Consider the following 18,354-nt stretch of genomic DNA (forward strand, 5'->3'; position numbering starts at 1 on the left):
TCTTCGGAGTCACGCCCACTTGATGGCACCAGCCATACATGCAGCCCGAAATGAAAAGCTAATGTCATAGCCGGCCTACAGCCCGCCCTCCAACATCTCTATTGAGGGATTGGCCAGAGGGCCTTCACTCTGTCATGGGAAGCCGAATATCATACAGTATGGTATAATATACGGCTTCCCATGTTGTTTTTTTTTTTTTAATACTGTGCAAAGTCTGGGAGCCTAGCATTCGCTCAGTTGTACATTTGCGCACATGTTATTATTTTAAATGGTATAATAATAAGAAAGTTTGTACTGTTACAGTAGATGGGGCGCTTAAGCATTTTTTATGGCATAATTAACCTTTCTATATTTGATTCCAACATCAAAGCACGAGGAATCACTGCAGGAGCCTCTCTTAAGGATAAAGGGGGAGGTTGGGCTCAGTCACACAACACTGTCATAATGCACGGGGGTGCACGGTAGGGTCTCCCTTCAGCATGTGTTATTGGGAAGGGAAGTCAACAGTATTTTACGTAATTGGTGTTAAGCTCCCTGTTCACCCCCGGCTTGGTAAACTGTGCACATTATCACACACTGCTGCAAGTGACTGGTATGGGCTGCGCTATGTCATGGCTACAACACCACTGGGTTAATGAGGCTCAAGCCCCCTACCTAAAGTTTGGGCTGTTTGTATGGGGATGAAATGCCGACTAGTGAGAGTCTGTGTAATTCCTTTCCTTTTGTCCTCAGCGGCGCTGTTCTTCGGCGTGCATTCAGCCATCACACACTACAATGGGGCATTTCCAACCGAAAGATCCCCTTCCCCTTACAGCTACAACTATCAATTCTGTGTCTGCTTCCTGCTTCCAAGACGGATCTATGCGATTACTGTGCCCCAATTACTATGACCCCCAAAATGTTGACTTTTTTATTTCAACCCCATTTTCACCTCATATATATGCTGGGAGAGACACCATCAGCCCCCCTACATGTATTATGGTAATTCGCATCCCCTGTCTCCCTGGGGTTAACTCACAATGACACAAGTCGTCATCCTGTTTAACGTTTAATCTGGTCCCTACCAATGTATCGGCACCACCTACCTCCTCCCTTGACACCCCCATACCTTTTCATTGTTGGGGTGCATGATATCATGGCCTGAACGCAACTATGATAATTCACAAAACCTGTAACACACATCCTGTTTTATGTTTACTCTGGTCCCAAATGATGTAGAGGCACCACCTAGCCCTTCCCTGGATACCTCCATACCTTTTGATTGTGGGGGGCGCAAGATGTCATGGCCTGAACACACCTATGGTAATTCGCATCCCCTACCTCCATGGGGTAAACTCACACTGACGCAAGTGGTCATCCTGCTGTATGTTTAATCTGGTCCCAACCAATGTAGAGGCACCATCTACCCCCTCCCGGAACACCCCCATACCTTTCGATTGTGGGGGGTGCAAGATATCATGGCCTGAACACACCTATGGTAGTTCGCATCCCCTACCTCCCTGGGGTTAACTCACACTAGCGCACGTGGTCATCCTGCTGTATGTTTAATCTGGTCCTAACCAATATAGAGGCGTCCCCTAGCCCCTCCCTGGAGACCCCTATGCCTTTTGATTGTGGGGGGTGCAAGATGTCATGGCCTGAATGCACCTATGGTAGTTTGCATCCCCTACCTCCCTGGGGTTAACTCACACTGACGCAAGTGGTCATCCTGTTTTATGTTTAATCTGGTCCCAACCAATGTACATGCACCATCTAACCCCTCCCTGGAGACCACCATGCCTTTTGATTGTGGGGGGTGCAAGATATCATGGCCTGAATGCACCTATGGTAATTTGCATCCCCTATTTCTCTTGGGGCTATTCACACTAGCGCAAGTGGTCATCCTGTTTTATGTTTAATCTGGTCCCAACATATGTAGAGGCACCATCTACCCCCTCCCGGAACACCCCCATACCTTTTGATTGTGGGGGGTGCAAGATATCATGGCCTGAATGCACCTATGGTAATTTGCATCCCCTATTTCTCTTGGGGTAATTCACACTAGCGCAAGTGGTCATCCTGTTTTATGTTTACTCTGGTCCTAACCAATATAGAGGCATCCCCCTAGCCCCTCCCTGAACACCCCCATACCTTTTAATTGTGGGGGGTGCAAGATATCATGGCCTGAATGCACCTATGGTAATTTGCATCCCCTATTTCTCTTGGGGCTATTCACACTAGTGCAAGTGGTCATCCTGTTTTATGTTTAACATGGTCCCAATAAATGTAGATGCACCATCTAATCCCTCCCTGGACACCCCCATATCTTTTGATTGTGGGGGGTGCAAGATGTCATGGCCTGAATGCACCTATGGTAGTTCGCATCCTCTACCTCCCTGGGGTTAACTCACACTAGCGCACGGGGTCATCCGGCTGTATGTTTAATCTGGTCCCAATCAATGTAGAGGCATCACCTAGCCCCTCCCTGGACACCCCCATACCTTTTGATTGTGGGGGGTGCAAGATGTCATGGCCTGAATGCACCTATGTTAGTTCGCATCCCCTACCTCCCTGGGGTTAACTCACACTAGCGCATGTGGTCATCCTGTTTTATGTTTAATCTGGTCTCAATCAATGTAGATGCACCATCTAACCCCTCCCTGGAGACCCCCATGCCTTTTGATTGTGGGGGTGCAAGATATCATGGCCTGAATGCACCTATGGTAATTTGCACCCCCTATTTCTCTTGGGGCTATTCACACTAGTGCAAGTGGTCATCCTGTTTTATGTTTACTCTGGTCCCAATCAATGTAGATGCACCATTTAACCCCTTCCTGGAGACCCCCATGCCTTTGGATTGTGGGGGGTGCAAGATATCATGGCCTGAACACACCCATGGTAATTCGCATCCCCTACCTCCCTGGGGTTAACTCACACTAGCGCACGTGGTCATCCTGCTGTATGATTAATCTGGTCCTAACCAATATAGAGGCGTCTCCTAGCCCCTCCCTGGAGACCCCTATGCCTTTTGATTGTGGGGGGTGCAAGATATCATGGCCTGAATGCACTTATGGTAATTTGCATCCCCTATTTCTCTTGGGGTAATTCACACTAGCGCAAGTGGTCATCCTGTTTTATGTTTACTCTGGTCCTAACCAATATAGAGGCGTCCCCCTAGCCCCTCCCGGAACACCCCCATACCTTTTGATTGTGGGGGGTGCAAGATATCATGGCCTGAATGCACTTATGGTAATTTGCATCCCCTATTTCTCTTGGGGTAATTCACACTAGCGCAAGTGGTCATCCTGTTTTATGTTTACTCTGGTCCTAACCAATATAGAGGCATCCCCCAAGCCCCTCCTGGAACACCCCCATACCTTTTGATTGTGGGGGGTGCAAGATATCATGGCCTGAATGCACCTATGGTAATTTGCATCCCTATTTCTCTTGGGGCTATTCACACTAGTGCAAGTGGTCATCCTGTTTTATGTTTAATCCGGTCCCAATCAATGTAGATGCACCATCTAACCCCTCCCTGGACACCCCCATACCTTTTGATTGTGGGGGGTGCAAGATGTCATGGCCTGAATGCACCTATGGTAATTTGCATCCCCTATTTCTCTTGGGGTAATTCACACTAGCGCAAGTGGTCATCCTGTTTTATGTTTACTCTGGTCCTAACCAATATAGAGGCATCCCCCTAGCCCCTCCCTGAACACCCCCATACCTTTTGATTGTGGGGGGTGCAAGATGTCATGGCCTGGATGCACCTATGGTAGTTCGCATCCCCTACCTCCCTGGGGTTAACTCACACTAGCGCACGTGGTCATCCTGTTTTATGTTTAATCTGGTCCCAATCAATGTAGATGCACCATCTAACCCCTCCCTGGAGACCCCCATGCCTTTTGATTGTGGGGGGTGCAAGATATCATGGCCTGAATGCACCTGTGGTAATTTGCATCCCCTATTTCTTTTGGGGCTATTCACACTAGTGCAAGTGGTCATCCTGTTTTATGTTTACTCTGGTCCTAAACAATGTAGAGGCATCACCTAGCCCCTCCCTGTACACCCCCATACCTTTTGATTGTGGGGGGTGCAAGATGTCATGACCTGAATGCACCTATGGTAGTTCGCATACCCTACCTCCCTGGGGTTAACTCACACTAGCGCACGTGGTCATCCTGTTTTATGTTTAATCTGGTCCCAATCAATGTAGATGCACCATCCAACCCCTCCCTGGAGACCCCCATGCCTTTTGATTGTGGGGGGTGCAAGATATCATGGCCTGAACACAACTATGGTAATTCGCATTCCCTACCTCCCTGGGGTTAACTCACAGTAGCGCACATGGTCATCCTGCTGTATGTTTAATCTGGTCCCAACCAATGTAGATGCACCATCTAACCCATCCCTGGACATCCACATGTCTTTTGATTGTGGGGGTGCAAGATATCATGGTCTGAGCACACCTATGGTAATTCGCATCCCCTGCCTTCCTGTGGTTAATTTACACTGACACAAGTGGCCATCCTGTTTTGTGTTTACTCTGGTCCTAACCAATGTAGATGCACCATCTAACCCCTCCGGGAACACCCCCATACTTTTTCACTGTGGGGGGTGCAAGATATCATGGCCTGAATGCACCTATGGTAATTCGCATCCCCTACCTCGCTGGGGTTAACTCACACTAACGCAAGTGGTCATCCTGTTTTATGTTTCATCTGGTCCCAACGAATGTAGATGCACCATCTAACCCCTCCCTGGACAGCCCCATGTCTTTTGATTGTGGGGGTGCAAGATATCATGGTCTGAGCACACCTATGTAATTTGCATCCCCGGCCTTCCTGTGGTTAATTTACACTGATACAAGTGGTCATCCTGTTTTGTGTTTACTCTGGTCCTAACCAATGTAGATGCACCATCTAACCCCTCCCTGGAGACTCCCATGCCTTTTGATTGTGGGGGGTGCAAGATATCATGGCCTGAACACACCTATGGTAATTCACATCCCCTACCTCCCTGGGGTTAACTCACACTAGTGCAAGTGGTCATCCTGTTTTATGTTTACTCTGGTCTTAACCAATGTAGAGGCATCACCTAGCCCCTCCCTGGACACCCCCATACCTTTTGATTGTGGGGGGTGCAAGATGTCATGACCTGAATGCACCTATGGTAATTTGCATCCCCTACCTCCCTGGGGTTAACTCACACTAGCGCACGTGGTCATCCTGTTTTATGTTTAATCTGGTCCCAATCAATGTAGATGCACCATCTAACCCCTCCCTGGAGACCCCCATGCCTTTTGATTGTGGGGGGTGTAAGATATCATGGCCTGAACACAACCATGGTAATTCGTATCCCCTACCTCCCTGGGGTTAACTCACAGTAGCGCACGTGGTCATCCTGCTGTATGTTTAATCTGGTCCCAACCAATGTAGAGGCACCATCTACCCCCTCCCGGAACACCCCTTTAACTTTTGATTGTGGGGGTTGCAAGATATCATGGCCTGAACACACCTGTGGTAATTCGCATCCCCTATTTCTCTTGGAGTAATTCACACTAGCGCAAGTGGTCATCCTGTTTTATGTTTACTCTGGTCCTAACCAATGTAGAGGCGTCCCCTTGCCCCTCCCGGAACACCCCCATACCTTTTGATTCTGGGGGGTGCAAGATATCATGGCCTGAATGCACCTATGGTAATTCGCATCCCCTACCTCGCTGGGGTTAACTCACACTGACGCAAGTGGTCATCCGGTTTTATGTTTAATCTGGTCCCAACCAATGTAGAGGCACCATCTACCCCCTCCCGGAACACCCCCATACCTTTTGATTGTGGGGGGTGCAAGATATCATGGCCTGAACACACCTATGCTAATTCGCATCCCCTACCTCCCGGGGTTAACTCACACTGACACAAGTGGTCATCCTGTTTTATGTTTAATCTGTTCCCAATCAATGTAGATGCACAATCTAACCCCTCCCTGGACGCCTGGATACCTTTTGATAGTGGGGGTGCAAGATATCATGGCCCAAACACACCTATTGCAAATTTAATTCTATCCGCCGCTCCCCACAGGAAACCCTGTGATCTTCCGGCTAATGGCGGACGATGCTGGATCGTCCGAAACTCTGGAGACAAACTAGTTTGGATCTTTTTCAACCATCCGCACCGCTACCACGTGAGCATATGGCTCTTTAGTAACGTGCATGCAATGGATGGGGTTGCAGAATAATTCTGAGTCCAAATAATGGAACCAACTCGGGAAGATGGCAAAGGTACTGTTTTATTAACAATTATCCAAAACAGGGAGGTTACAACGGACATCAACGGACGTTCGCTCAGGCTCTTGACGATTTTCTCATAAAAACATCCTTATATGCAAAGAATACGTCAGACGTGATGTCATACTGCATGGCAAATAATAGGAAACCTATCAAAGGCTGTGATAGGCTTAAGGGGAACAACTAAGTATACATTGCATAGGGACTAGGATTGGAATTTGCTGCCCACTGTCAGGTGGAAAACTTATGCCTACCTCTTAAAACTTGTAAAGTACACAGTTTATCATTGGTCTTCAAACTATAAGGCCCTTCACTATATGGCCCTCTACAATTGGTTGGCACGCTCGTGCCATGTCTGGAACATTCAGTTCACTTTTCAGCACATAAACTCAAACCCAGGTGCCAGGAGGTGGACTAGACATTACCTCCCCACCCAATTAGCCCAGCATCTCTCATCAACCATGGCTTCTGCCATGAAGATTGTTTTAGAAATTGGCCTTGCAAAGTATCCTTGTCTGTGGGAATATATGGGAGTGCAGGCTCTCACTATCGTTGTTCTAGGACTCCAAGCTGAACTCTATTTCCATCCTAGGCTCACATGACAGGAGACCATGAATTGGCCCATTTTGCAGAAGCCAACATGACCTCTGACCCTTTCAGTACAACTCACACAAAGGGAACTGATGTATGTGTTATTATTGTGTTACAATGCAATAATACTATTATGTCCGTGGCACTAAATCATAGATATGTACTGTGAATCATTTAAAATTCCAATCCGAAGCATATGTGATTGTGCACTTCTAACAGGCAGGGGACCTGGGTAATTGGCGTGCAGGCCAATGGTGGTATGTGGGTGGGAGCATATCTATTCTCTGTCTTTGCATCAGGTGGTGTGGGTTTTCTTGACTGTGTTTGTGCTTCTTTTTGTCACTTTGGTTGTGTGCACTCTGGTACATGTAGTGATTTTCGTATTGGTGTACGGAATGGATGTTGTTACGCATGCACTGGATCATTTTCTTCAATTGAGACACACCTGTCAAGCCCTTGCACTCACGCATGCTATTACTGTGTTGCACCTTGATTTCCCTCTCTATACTTGCACGTTCAATGCACTCACTAGCAATAGTAGGTGTGTCTCCCCTTACCTTTTTTTATCATTACTTGTTGTACTATTGTAGCAATTATTGATCCTTGCTCTAATTCATGGTCTACCTTCCCTTTTACCCACCCTGTCTGCCCGCTGTGCGCTTTCAAGGTGTTTTGCTAATTGCATGAGCGCAGAATATTTGAACAACAAATAAAGGAATGCATACACTGCGCACAACCACTGCTGATCGGTGTTATACGTGCCCATAATTCAACAGTGCACATGCCCTTGTAGTTACATTCACCCAGCATCCAGTTACACAGTCCACTGTGACGTGCCATGTACCCAGGCAGCGTGGAGTTGCGCAGCACCGTGGAGTCATGGGTTCAACCAGGACATCTGGCACAGCAGTGGGTGATGGGGTGGCGGGCATCACACACCATCTGCATGTTCAGTGAGTGATAGTTTTCTGTTCCGGTAGACTGCCTCTACAGCATGCCTGGCCACCAGCTCCACATGTATTCCGTCCAATACACCTATGGTATAATATGGGATTTATAACGCACCTATACACAAGTGTTTCAAGGCGCGATGAGGCAAGGGAGGGGAAACAAAGGGAAAACAAAGACAATGGTCTTACTAGGCCAGCTGACATTGAGATCGCGCAAGTGCAGGGGAGGGGGGAAAGGGAAAAGTGCGGGGAGGAGGTGGCTGTGCAATACATAGGATCAACAGTAAAAAATAAATTAAATTAAAAAAAAAAGGTAAAAGTGCAGCCAGCTTGTGGCAAGTGCAGGGGTAAGTGCAGACATCAAGTTTCAAGAGCTTGTAGGGGACTGTAGGGATACAGAAACAGCCACCCAAGTGCAGCTGTTGCCTGGGAGGCAGTGCAGGTGTGCAACAGACGGGGGAGGGCACCTGGGCCCGAGATCAGAGGGTAGCCAGGTGACCAATGCAGTTTCAGTTAGGAGTTCAGCAGGGGAAAGGGGGAGAAAAGAATCAAAGAGGAAGGTCTTGAGGTCCTTCCGGAACCGGAGATCGTTCTCCTCAAGTTTCAGGGAGGCTGTTCCAGAGGGAGGCCCCAGCCGAAGAAAGAGATTTACCACAAACTCGTTGCTTGGAGAAGCGACTGACCCTGAGGGAGTTCGAGGCGGGTGAGCGAAGAGCTCGACAAGGAAGATATTTAGGAAGAGAGAGTTGAAGGTATTGAGGCCCCAAGCCTCAGAATGCCTTGTGGACAATGCAGAGGGTTTTCAACTTAATCCTCGCAGCCACTGGGAGCCATTGCAGAGATTTCAGTCCTGGAGAGATACGATCCCTGGGCTTGAGGCCAAAGACAAGTCTTGCAGTCCTGTTCTGGATGAGTTGCAGAGGGCGCAGAGTAGAAGCAGGCAGATTAAGAAAGAGGCAGTAGTACAGCCTAGAAAGAACCAGAGCTCTAGAGACAGTGAACTTCTGGAGGAAGGAGAGGAAAGGAAGAATACCTCTGAGGAGGTGCAGCTGGTAGTGTGACTTCTTAGAGATGTCAGAGATGTCAGGAGAGAAGGAGAGTGGGGAGTCGAAGATGACCCCGAGGTTTTTAGCCTCACAGGTGTGAGCAGAAAGAGGGCCAAGAGAGGCTGGCCAGAGAGCGACAGTAAAGGAGGGAGCAGGTGTGCCGATGAGGAGAATCTCCGTCTTACTGGCATTAAGGCAGATGTCGTTGGCGACGCACCACACCTGGATAGCGGACAGACAGTCAGAGATGAGAAAGGGAGAAGAGGTGGCAGAAGGGAGCCTGAAATGAGTGTCATCCACATAGCACTGAAAGTTTGAGCACAGAGCAGCAATGTGGTGGGCAAGAAGTGCCAGGTATTAATTGAACAGCCAGGGAGAGAGGTTAGACCCCTGGGGAACACCACAGGTAGAGATAGAGGAGAGCAAGGATCCTAGTTAGACCTGGGAGTGTCGATCGGAGAGGAGAGAGGTCAGCCAAGCCAGGGCCTGATCAGTGATCACGGAGACAGTTGAGCAGGATGGCATGGTTGACCATGTCAAAGGCAGAAGAGAGATCCAGTCATACCTGCAAGGGCATGGAAGGCAATTTTAGTGGCATTGACCTGGTCAGCAGTCCTGAGTAGGATGATGTGGTCTCCAACCTGAAACAGGACACGCGAAAAACAGGGTTGCAATATCCCATGCAGTTCACCCACAGTATGTTGGTATGTGCCCGTGGCTATGAAGTGTAGCAAAGACACTAACTTGAGCAAGTGGGGGGTATGGCTGTACGGATATGTTTATGTTCCTGTTCTTTTTGTTGTTCCTCTTCTTCCAGAAAAGGTTTAAGTGCCTTGCCTTTTTTTTCATTCATAACTCTTTTTCTTTAATCCCTTCTACCTCATATTCAGTTCTTTTTGACCTTGGAATAGTTGTTTAATGTGGTGAGAATTTCTGTGTTGATTTCTTTCTAAAATGTGAAACTGGTTTAGTCACTGTATGGATTAGCAACGTTGGGTGGCATGGTTTATGTTTGGAGAGGTTTTTTTCTTTTGATCTTTGCTGTCTTTAAAGGTGGGTAAGAGCCAAAGGTGAAATTCTCTATTTCTGTAGCAGACCGTGAACCAATAATAAGATTCTATCCAAAATAAAAAAAGATGCATATTGGTACAAATTTGCAACCGTTTGCTTCTTAAATATCCATTGTGAAACATGTTTAAAAGTTATCGAGGTGGGTGTGGCTTAGGAGGCCCACACACGGATGCCTCCTTAACAGTCTCCGGACATCGCCGGGCCTTCAGTGTTAATGGCGCCGTCATAAGTGTCGCCAGAGCCTAGAAATCCTCACTCTGGCTAGGTGAAGCCTCGAGGCATGCAGGGACCGAGTTTCGGCACCCGCAGCCCTCGCTGGACAGGGTTGGGAATCCTGGAATCAGCGGAGCGGGGACCGCACCAAACTCCAACATGGCGCCTGCAACCCTTGCTCGCCATAAACTGAGCAGCTGGCCATCTTCTCCAGGGTAGAGATGCGTGGGTCTGGGACTGTAACTTGCACTAAGCTGTCTGACCCGAGCTTTTCCTTTGGGGTACCTGTTGTTTTTTCTCTGCATCTTTCTCCGCTCTTCCTTTGGGAGCTGCCTTGAATTACATGCTTTCTGCCCAGCTGGTGAGTGCTCTGGCAGTTGGAGGCTTCCCGCGAGGACTTGCCAGATGCCTGACTCATTGCTTGATGCATGCGGAGCATCTCCTTGAGGGCTTTGGTTGGTCCTAGGTGTGCGGTGCCTGGGTGTGCGGTGACTCTTACTACATGGGTGATAGTGGTATCTGTTGGAGTCCCTGTGCATGGATTACATGCTGCCTTATCTCTCTTCACGAGCATTGTAGTTAAGAGCCCTCAGTCCCTGTGCACAGATCACATACTGCCTGATCTTTATTTATTGGTGCTGGGGCTACCTGCGGTCCCTGGATTTGTTACCTGGAGGCTGTGATGGCAAAGAGGGGAAATACCCCTACAGATGTTGATATTGCGTGCTTGGTACATGCCTGTGAAGGACCTAAGAAGATTGACAACGCTGTCCTGCTGGTGCAGTGTCCCCAGGAGAGGGGAGAGGACATGGCTCTACCGGCTATCAAACCGGATCTGGCTAACCTGCTGAGGGAACTGAAGCGGGCACTCCAAAACAGTGTTGCCAAGCTCTCCTCTAAAGTTGTGACAATTGACAAACGCGTGACGGAGGCAGAACAGTGTATTAGGGACATTGAGGACTCTTTCTGAGCAAACCTTGGAGTCTTGCAATGCTTCCCAATGCCTTCCGAGGTGTGAGGCCCTGGAACACAAGCAGGAGGACATCAACAATCATTCATGACGTAACAATGTCAGGCTACGCAGCATACCTAGATCTGTAAGTGACTCAGATTTGCTGAATTAGGTCTGCACCCTCTTCCGGTCTCCTCTCTGACTGTCTGAGGTTGCCAAGGCGGAACTGAACCATACCCATAGTCTTTGAGGGTCTCTCTGGGAAGGATCAAGCCAGCCACCTGATGTTCTCAGAAGAGTCAATTTCCTCACGTTTAAGCAGCGCATCATGGAAGCAGCACATGCAGACCAGCCTTCACTTTCGGGGTGCCGACCTTCAGATATCCCAGGATCTGGCGACTTTCACAATCCAGAGGCGCAGGATGCTTTGTCCACTTACTGTGTGGCTCAGGGAGGAGGGTATTCATTTCAGATGGGGCTTCTCCACTGCTCTGTTCTTCACTTTGGAGGGGAAACATTGGTCAATAACATCACATCAGGATGCTTAGGATTTACTGTCATCATGGCCATCTGGCCCTCATGAGGTTGGGTCCCTAAGCCACAGAGGGGATTGTGGTCAAGAGCTGGTAAGGCGCGAAAACCTGGGGGCCACTCGGGAGTAAAATGAAGGTGATTGGCCCCACGCAGGTGAAGTAGCTCTGGATGCTTTTTTTTTTTTACTTCTCTCTATAGGTTCTGGTTGAAATTGAAATTGATATTTTATTTCTATCGCGCTCATACACAAGTGTTTCAGAGCGCGACAAGGCAAGGGAAGGGGAACAGAGGAGAAACAAAAACAACGATCTTACTAGGCCCAGTGACATTGAGAACGAGCAAGTGCATGGTAGAGGGGGAGAGGGAGAAGTGCATGGAAGGGGGATCAAAAGGAGAGTGCGGAGCAAGGAGGAAAAAAACATAAATAATAATAAATAAATTAATAAATAAAAAGGCAACAAACAGAGGGAGTGCAGCCAGCAAATGGCAGTGCTGGGTTTAAGGCAGCAGGCTGGGTAGGTCTGATAAGTGCAGGAAGAACAAAACAAAGGGGTAGGGGCTGTATGGGTACAGATACAGACCCCAGTGCAAGGAGTGGCTCGGAGGCAGTGCATGCGGGTGGCAAGAGGAGCAGGTACCTGGACCCAGAGGAAAGAGGCTGGCCAGGTGCATGGTGCCGAGGGAGAGTAGAATCAGCAGGTGAGAGGGGGGGCAAAGGCAGAAGCAAAGAGGAAGGTCTTGAGGTGCTTCCGGAACCGGAGATGGTCCTCCACAAGTTTCCTCAAGATGGTTCTCCTCACTTTAACTGTTTGGACGATCTAGACTCTGTGAGCGGATGGACTTGGCGATGGCATGAATATTCTCTCTATTGATTTGTAACTGTGTTTTGGTCTGGCGACAGCAGGCAATAGCCCCGGTCTGTGATAATAGCTCCTTTTCTGAACCGTTTTTATTTTTATACGAGTCTTTCTTGGAAGGGTTCTCGTAAATTTTGAGGTAAAATTGGATGCGGGATGGTAAGAGTCATGATCAGTTCGCTACTTGTAGAGTGTGACACCTGCTTAGTTTAAGCTTATCTCTTATTTCCACGTAGCACTGAGGTCGTGTTAGCGGACTCCCCGTTGGGCCAGAGTTAAAGAACTTGCTCTTAATGTGCATGGATTGAACTCCCCCTTAAATCTGTGTTGCAGAGATTGAGGGACCAGGAATGTTCCATAGCCTTGTTACAGGAGACGCACCTGTGTCATACTGATTTTCGTAGACTGCGCAATAGACACTTTGCTAAACAATATCTTGCCTATTTCAGTACTAATAAAGGTGGAACAGGGATCTTTGTTGAGTTGGGAGAGAAGAATGACCCGGGGGGGTCGGTTTATAGGGGTCAGGGGCTTGTTAGGCGGTCATCTGTTTACTGTCATATCTCTTTATTCCGCCAGTGAGAAGCAGGGTGGATTCCTGGTGGACTTTCTGTCGGAAAGGACTGCTTTTGCAGATGGACAAGTGATCTTGGTGGTGGGGGTAGGGGGATGATTATAATGTAGTACCTGACCCCATGATTAATCACACCCACCCTCTGCTACAGACTTTAAACTGGCCCAGTCTTTAATTAAAGTTCTGAGGGAAATGAATCTGGTTTACTTGTGGAGGCTATTGCACAAGGGAGAACTTGACAACACACATTTTACACGCATATAGGACTTTCTCAAGGATCAATCTCTGGCTCATATCTCCCTTTCTCCAGCATGGGGTCTGGCATGGATTCACATGCTCGTGAATATTCCCCGTTGTCAGGCCGGGGATCCTCGGTAAAAGAATAAACTGTTTGACTTGCACTTGCAAACTGTCTTTCTTCTATACACCAAACACTGAGCTCTGGGTCATACTGTCCCCAGCCAATGACTGCCCTCTCCCTAAGCCCCTCCACTGGCAGCCATCTTCATATTTTTACCGCAGGTTCAAGTGTTGGGAGTCCTCGTGTTGTGCTCAGAGAGCTTTTCTATGTTTTTGCGCTTTTTCGATAAAAAGTTTCTATTTTTGTCAAATAGTGCCTGTGTGTTCTTTCGTTCCTTTGACCGGCAAGCAGGGATCCGTTTGTCGGCGTCTTTCAACGCCCCTTAAGGGCAAGAATTTCATGAAAGAGTTTCATGGAAAATTCCAGAACGCCATTGGGCCTACATCGCACTCCGGACCATGTCGGAGGAGAAGAAAGAGGGAGGCTCCCTCTTCAAGCTCTGCTCCAGCTGCGGATTGAGGAACTTGTTTGTGGAGGACAAACACTCTCAGTGCCTCTACTGTCTCCATCCGGACCACAGCGAAGCATATTGTGAAATCTGCCTTGGGTTCTCCAAGCGAACCATCAAGGACAGTCACAGTAGGTTGGTGGCATGGCTTAACACCAAGGCCTCTACCCTGTGCGGCAAGCAGGGGCATGCCTTACCCAGGTCCGGCCGGTCCAAAGAGCTGGCTTCTAAGTCCTTTGAGGGTGCTCGATCCGCGGGGGCCCAAGACAAGGCCAAGTACTGCAAGTTTGTTTCCGTCTGGGTTTCCGCACAAGTGGGTCCCACAATACGCAGCGCACGTTCATCTTCGCCATCTGCCTCCATCGCCAGTCATCGCTCCAGCTCGAAGAGGAAATCGGTTAACCCAGGGAAGCTGCGGGGAAAGCCAGAGAAGACCAAGGCGCAAGGAAAGGTGTCCGACCTGCCCCTGAAGGCCCAGGTGGTCCAGACTAAGTCATCCTTGAGGATCGAGCTGGTGGCGGCCGCCCTCTCGAAGGCAAAAGGGGCTGACCTGGTCCAGCGAGTGGGAAAAGATCTCCACCGACCGATGGGTGCTGGACGCTCCCACCCACGGACACTCTCTAGAGTTCCAGCAGAAGTGTCCGCGGATACCACTGGTGGCCCGGCAGGAGCAGCACATCCCTCCGCTCCTGCAGGAAATACGGGCCATATTAAAAAAGGGGGCTATAGAGCTGGTTCCGATGTGACTGCGGGCTCCGCAGTCTACTGCAGATACTTCTTGGTGACGTAGACTGGGGGCTGGAGGCCCATTCTAGACTTGCGGCGCCTTAACAAATACCTCAAGTCCCAAAAATTCATGATGGTCATGTTGCAGCACGTGCTTGGCCAACTGGAGGAAGAGGACTTCTTGTCGTCGCTGGATCTGGAGGATGCATACTTCCACATCCCCATCACGAGAAGCATCGGAAGGTCCTGTGCTTCGTAGTACAGGGAAGGCACTACCAGTTCAAGGCCCTTCCTTTCAGACTGAATTCGGCACCCAGGGTGTTCACAAAAGTGCATGGCACCAGTGGCGGCCCATCTGCGCCTACAAGGGATACATGTGTACACGTACCTTGATGACTGACTCATCCGCGCCAAGTCCAGGGAAGTAGCAGATGTGGGGTTCTCCGTCAACTATCCAAAATCCTGCTTGATACTATCGCAGAATGTGCTATTTCTGGGGGCCAGGCTCAACTTGGTCTCCTGCCTGACCGCCCCCTTGGAAGAGAGGATAGTGGCCATGCTGGGCAAGGTGCAATGGCTGTTGACACTGAAGACTGCCACGGTGCGGACCATCAAGTCAGATGGGGCATGCTTGTATTCAGTGTTCTCCAAATAAAACTATAAAAATTCTCTTTGGTTATCGACCTCCTGGCCCAGCACAGGCTTTCCTGGAGAAATGAGAATTATTTCTGGCAGACACGGGGAATAAGCATGACAAGCTGTTATGATTGGGGGACTTCAATATATGGGCTGAGGAGGTGACATCTGGGGATGGGAGAGAATTAAAGGAGACCCTGGAAGCCCATGCTTTGGAACTTCTAGCATCATCCCCCTCACATTGCCAGGACCATTGTCTTGATGTCCTGCTATATCGAGGGAAGATAATTTGTTATGTTGAGACAATCGCAATATCATGGACAGACCACTATGCCATAGTATTTGAACTGAGAATGCATAAGAAAACTCTGGAAGTGCACACGGAAAATTGGATGGGGGAGTTCCGCAAGCTGAAAGATTTATTGAAAATCTCAGGGGAAACTCTGAAACATGCTTTGGCACAGATTGAAGAGGCTCTTCCATGTGAAGAGTTCTTCAATAAAGGCATGTAAATCATGGCTATGCTATGTAATGTACAGGCCCCTCTCCAACAAAACAAAGCCATGTAACTCCTGGTTTTCGCCAGATTTGGCCAAGAAAAGGGTACAGGTGAGATCTTTAGAGAATAAAATGGAGAAGACATCGTACAGAGAGCATTTTAGAACAGGTCAAGAGCGCCTGAAGAGAATATGGAAAAGCCATTTTTGATGATAAAGCTAAATTTATAATGGGGAAAATTGACAAAGTCATGAACAGGCCACGGGAATTGTACGCTGCTATTTCCCAGTTAGCAAATCCTGGGTGTGTGTCAGCAGCACCTGAATCATCACAAGCACAGGCGAATGCTTTTAATAATTACTTTATAAATAAAATAGAGCTAATACAAGGAAAGATTATGGAAATTAAACCATTACATCCCCAAGAGGATCTGGAAGTAACAGAGGAGATTAGCCCAGAATGCATATCTCATGATGAAGACACTGGGGCGGATCAGAAGCTATTTATGTTTACGAAAGTATCTGAGGAAAGGGTCTGCACCTTGCTCTCTGCGTTGAAGGCTACTAATGATGTACTCTTCGTTATTCTATCTTCAGTAGCTAAACTAATAGCTCCAGATATTACCCCATTTATCACAAAATTTGTTAACAAATCTCTTACATCAGGGGTAGTACCGATGATTCTGAAGAAATCTGTGGTCACGCCACTGCTAAAAAAAACTAATTTAGACCCTAAGAATTTCCAGAATTACAGGCCAATGGCAAGATTGTCATGGCCATCGAAAATTCTGGAAAACATTGTGACAGCTCAGCTGCAGGCACATCTGGATCAGGAGAATCTGCAATCCACTGCAATCCGGCTTCCGACCAGGTTTTGGGATGGAGATTGTGTTGCTGACGGTCTGGGACTATCTATTGGAGACGGCGGATCAGGGGGGCGTGTCCCTGTTGGTCATGTTGGTCATGTTGGACCTGTCCGCCGTCTTTGATACGGTTGTCCATGGGACCCTGCTGAAACGTCTGAGAGAAGTGGGTGGAGTAGTGAAACAAGCTCTTCAATGGTTTGAATCTTTTCTCTCTAGAAGAGAACAAAGAGTAGGATTTGGAGATTTCTTGTTAGATTCAGGATTACAAAGCTGTGGAGTCCCACAGGGATCATCCCTTGTCACACGTTTCCCCTTTCTCACCTGCTTTCGCTGCTTGATGGAATCCAGAGGAGTTTTCTTCCGTACGGATCGGGTCTTGTACAAGCCTGCTCTGCCGTCTTCGGCTTCCAGTGTTCGTTCAGCTTTAACATCTGGGAAAAAATGAGGAAACTCCAGGAAGACCAGGAAAGGAGAAGTGCACTCGGAGGCGGGTGCACGGAATCCGGGAAGAAGGCTAAATAGGAGGAGGGAGGATAGAAGGGAAAGCGGAGGGTCCAGGAATCAGGAAACTACAGAATTCCGCAAGGCAAACTTCGGAGCACACGTCTAGCCACAGCAACAGTAACGTTGAGACGCGCGGGCTGCGGGGGCATGGCCATTTTATAGAACATGCTGCCTCGGACATAAAGACTGGTAGGCAGCGTTCTGTGTGTACGGCCATGTTGGAAGTAGTACAGAGTGTAAGCCCTGACGTGTCAAGGACCAGGAGGTCCAGAAGGGGCATGTCTGATGGTTCATGACATCCCTCTCCCCACTGCTTTTTAATTTATATGTTAAACTACTCATGGACATTCTGAGGAAGCACGGCATACAGTTTCACTCATACGCAGGTGTTCTTGAGGATACAGAATCTAGAGGAGACGTACGAAATAGTTGACCGGTGCCTACAAGAAATACAGGCTTGGATGTGTGCGATCCAGCTACTGCTGAATGCCTGCAAAACAGAAGTGACTCTATTCGCTTCAAAGCACAATCTGCAGAGGGAGCATTTACTCGCTATGTTTCCTGGGGACACAGCTGAATTTCTCCAAGAAAATAAAAAATGTAGGCTGTGTCTGGGAGGATAACATGGGAAGTGGAGCTCAAGTTAGTGCGAAGGTACAAGCAGCTTTCCACTCACTACGCTTATTGAAACATATCCTACCATTCATTGCGAATGAGGACAGAGCGGTAGTTATTGGCACTCTGGTCAACTCGAGGTTAAACTATGGAAATGTATTGCTGTCGGGTATACCAGCCTATCAGTTGCGAAGACTGCAGGTGGCCCAAAATGCAGCGGTTAGGCTGGCGTATAGGTAAAAAAATCAGCTTCAACCTCTAACTTAAGAAGAGCCCTACATTGGCTGGCAGTAAAGGAGATAATTGAGTTTAAGGTACTCTGCTTGGTTTATAGGTGTGTTAACAAGACAGGAACAAGATATCTATCAGATAAAATCAGGAGACATGTTCCACCCAACAACTGCGCTCAGCAGATCAAAATCTGCTTCATATACACCACACCAGGTATATGAGCAAAGGGGACCGCAGATTCGGCGTCTACGGTCCAAGAGCATGGAATAAACTACCTAGAGAAATCTGTGAGATTAAAACCTTTCCGGCATTCCAGAAGGCCGTGAAGACCTATCTGTTTTGTTAGAACTCTCCTAGACCTTAACTGGTGTATTTCAATCTCATATGATTAAGTGGATTAAGACATGGGCCTCATTACGA

At 48.3% G+C, this 18,354-nt stretch overlaps 1 protein-coding gene across 1 annotated transcript in view; it reads right to left on the reverse strand.

Annotated features, from left to right (window-relative positions):
* Positions 1 to 18,354, reverse strand: part of USP30 (ubiquitin specific peptidase 30) — a 1,160,327-nt gene that overhangs the window by 1,131,424 nt on the left and 10,549 nt on the right. The gene's annotated exons all lie outside the window — the stretch shown is intronic.

The sequence above is a fragment of the Ambystoma mexicanum genome, chromosome 10, assembly GCF_040938575.1.
Source record: "Ambystoma mexicanum isolate Mex_15411 chromosome 10, UKY_AmexF1_1, whole genome shotgun sequence".
Lineage (NCBI taxonomy): Eukaryota > Metazoa > Chordata > Amphibia > Caudata > Ambystomatidae > Ambystoma > Ambystoma mexicanum.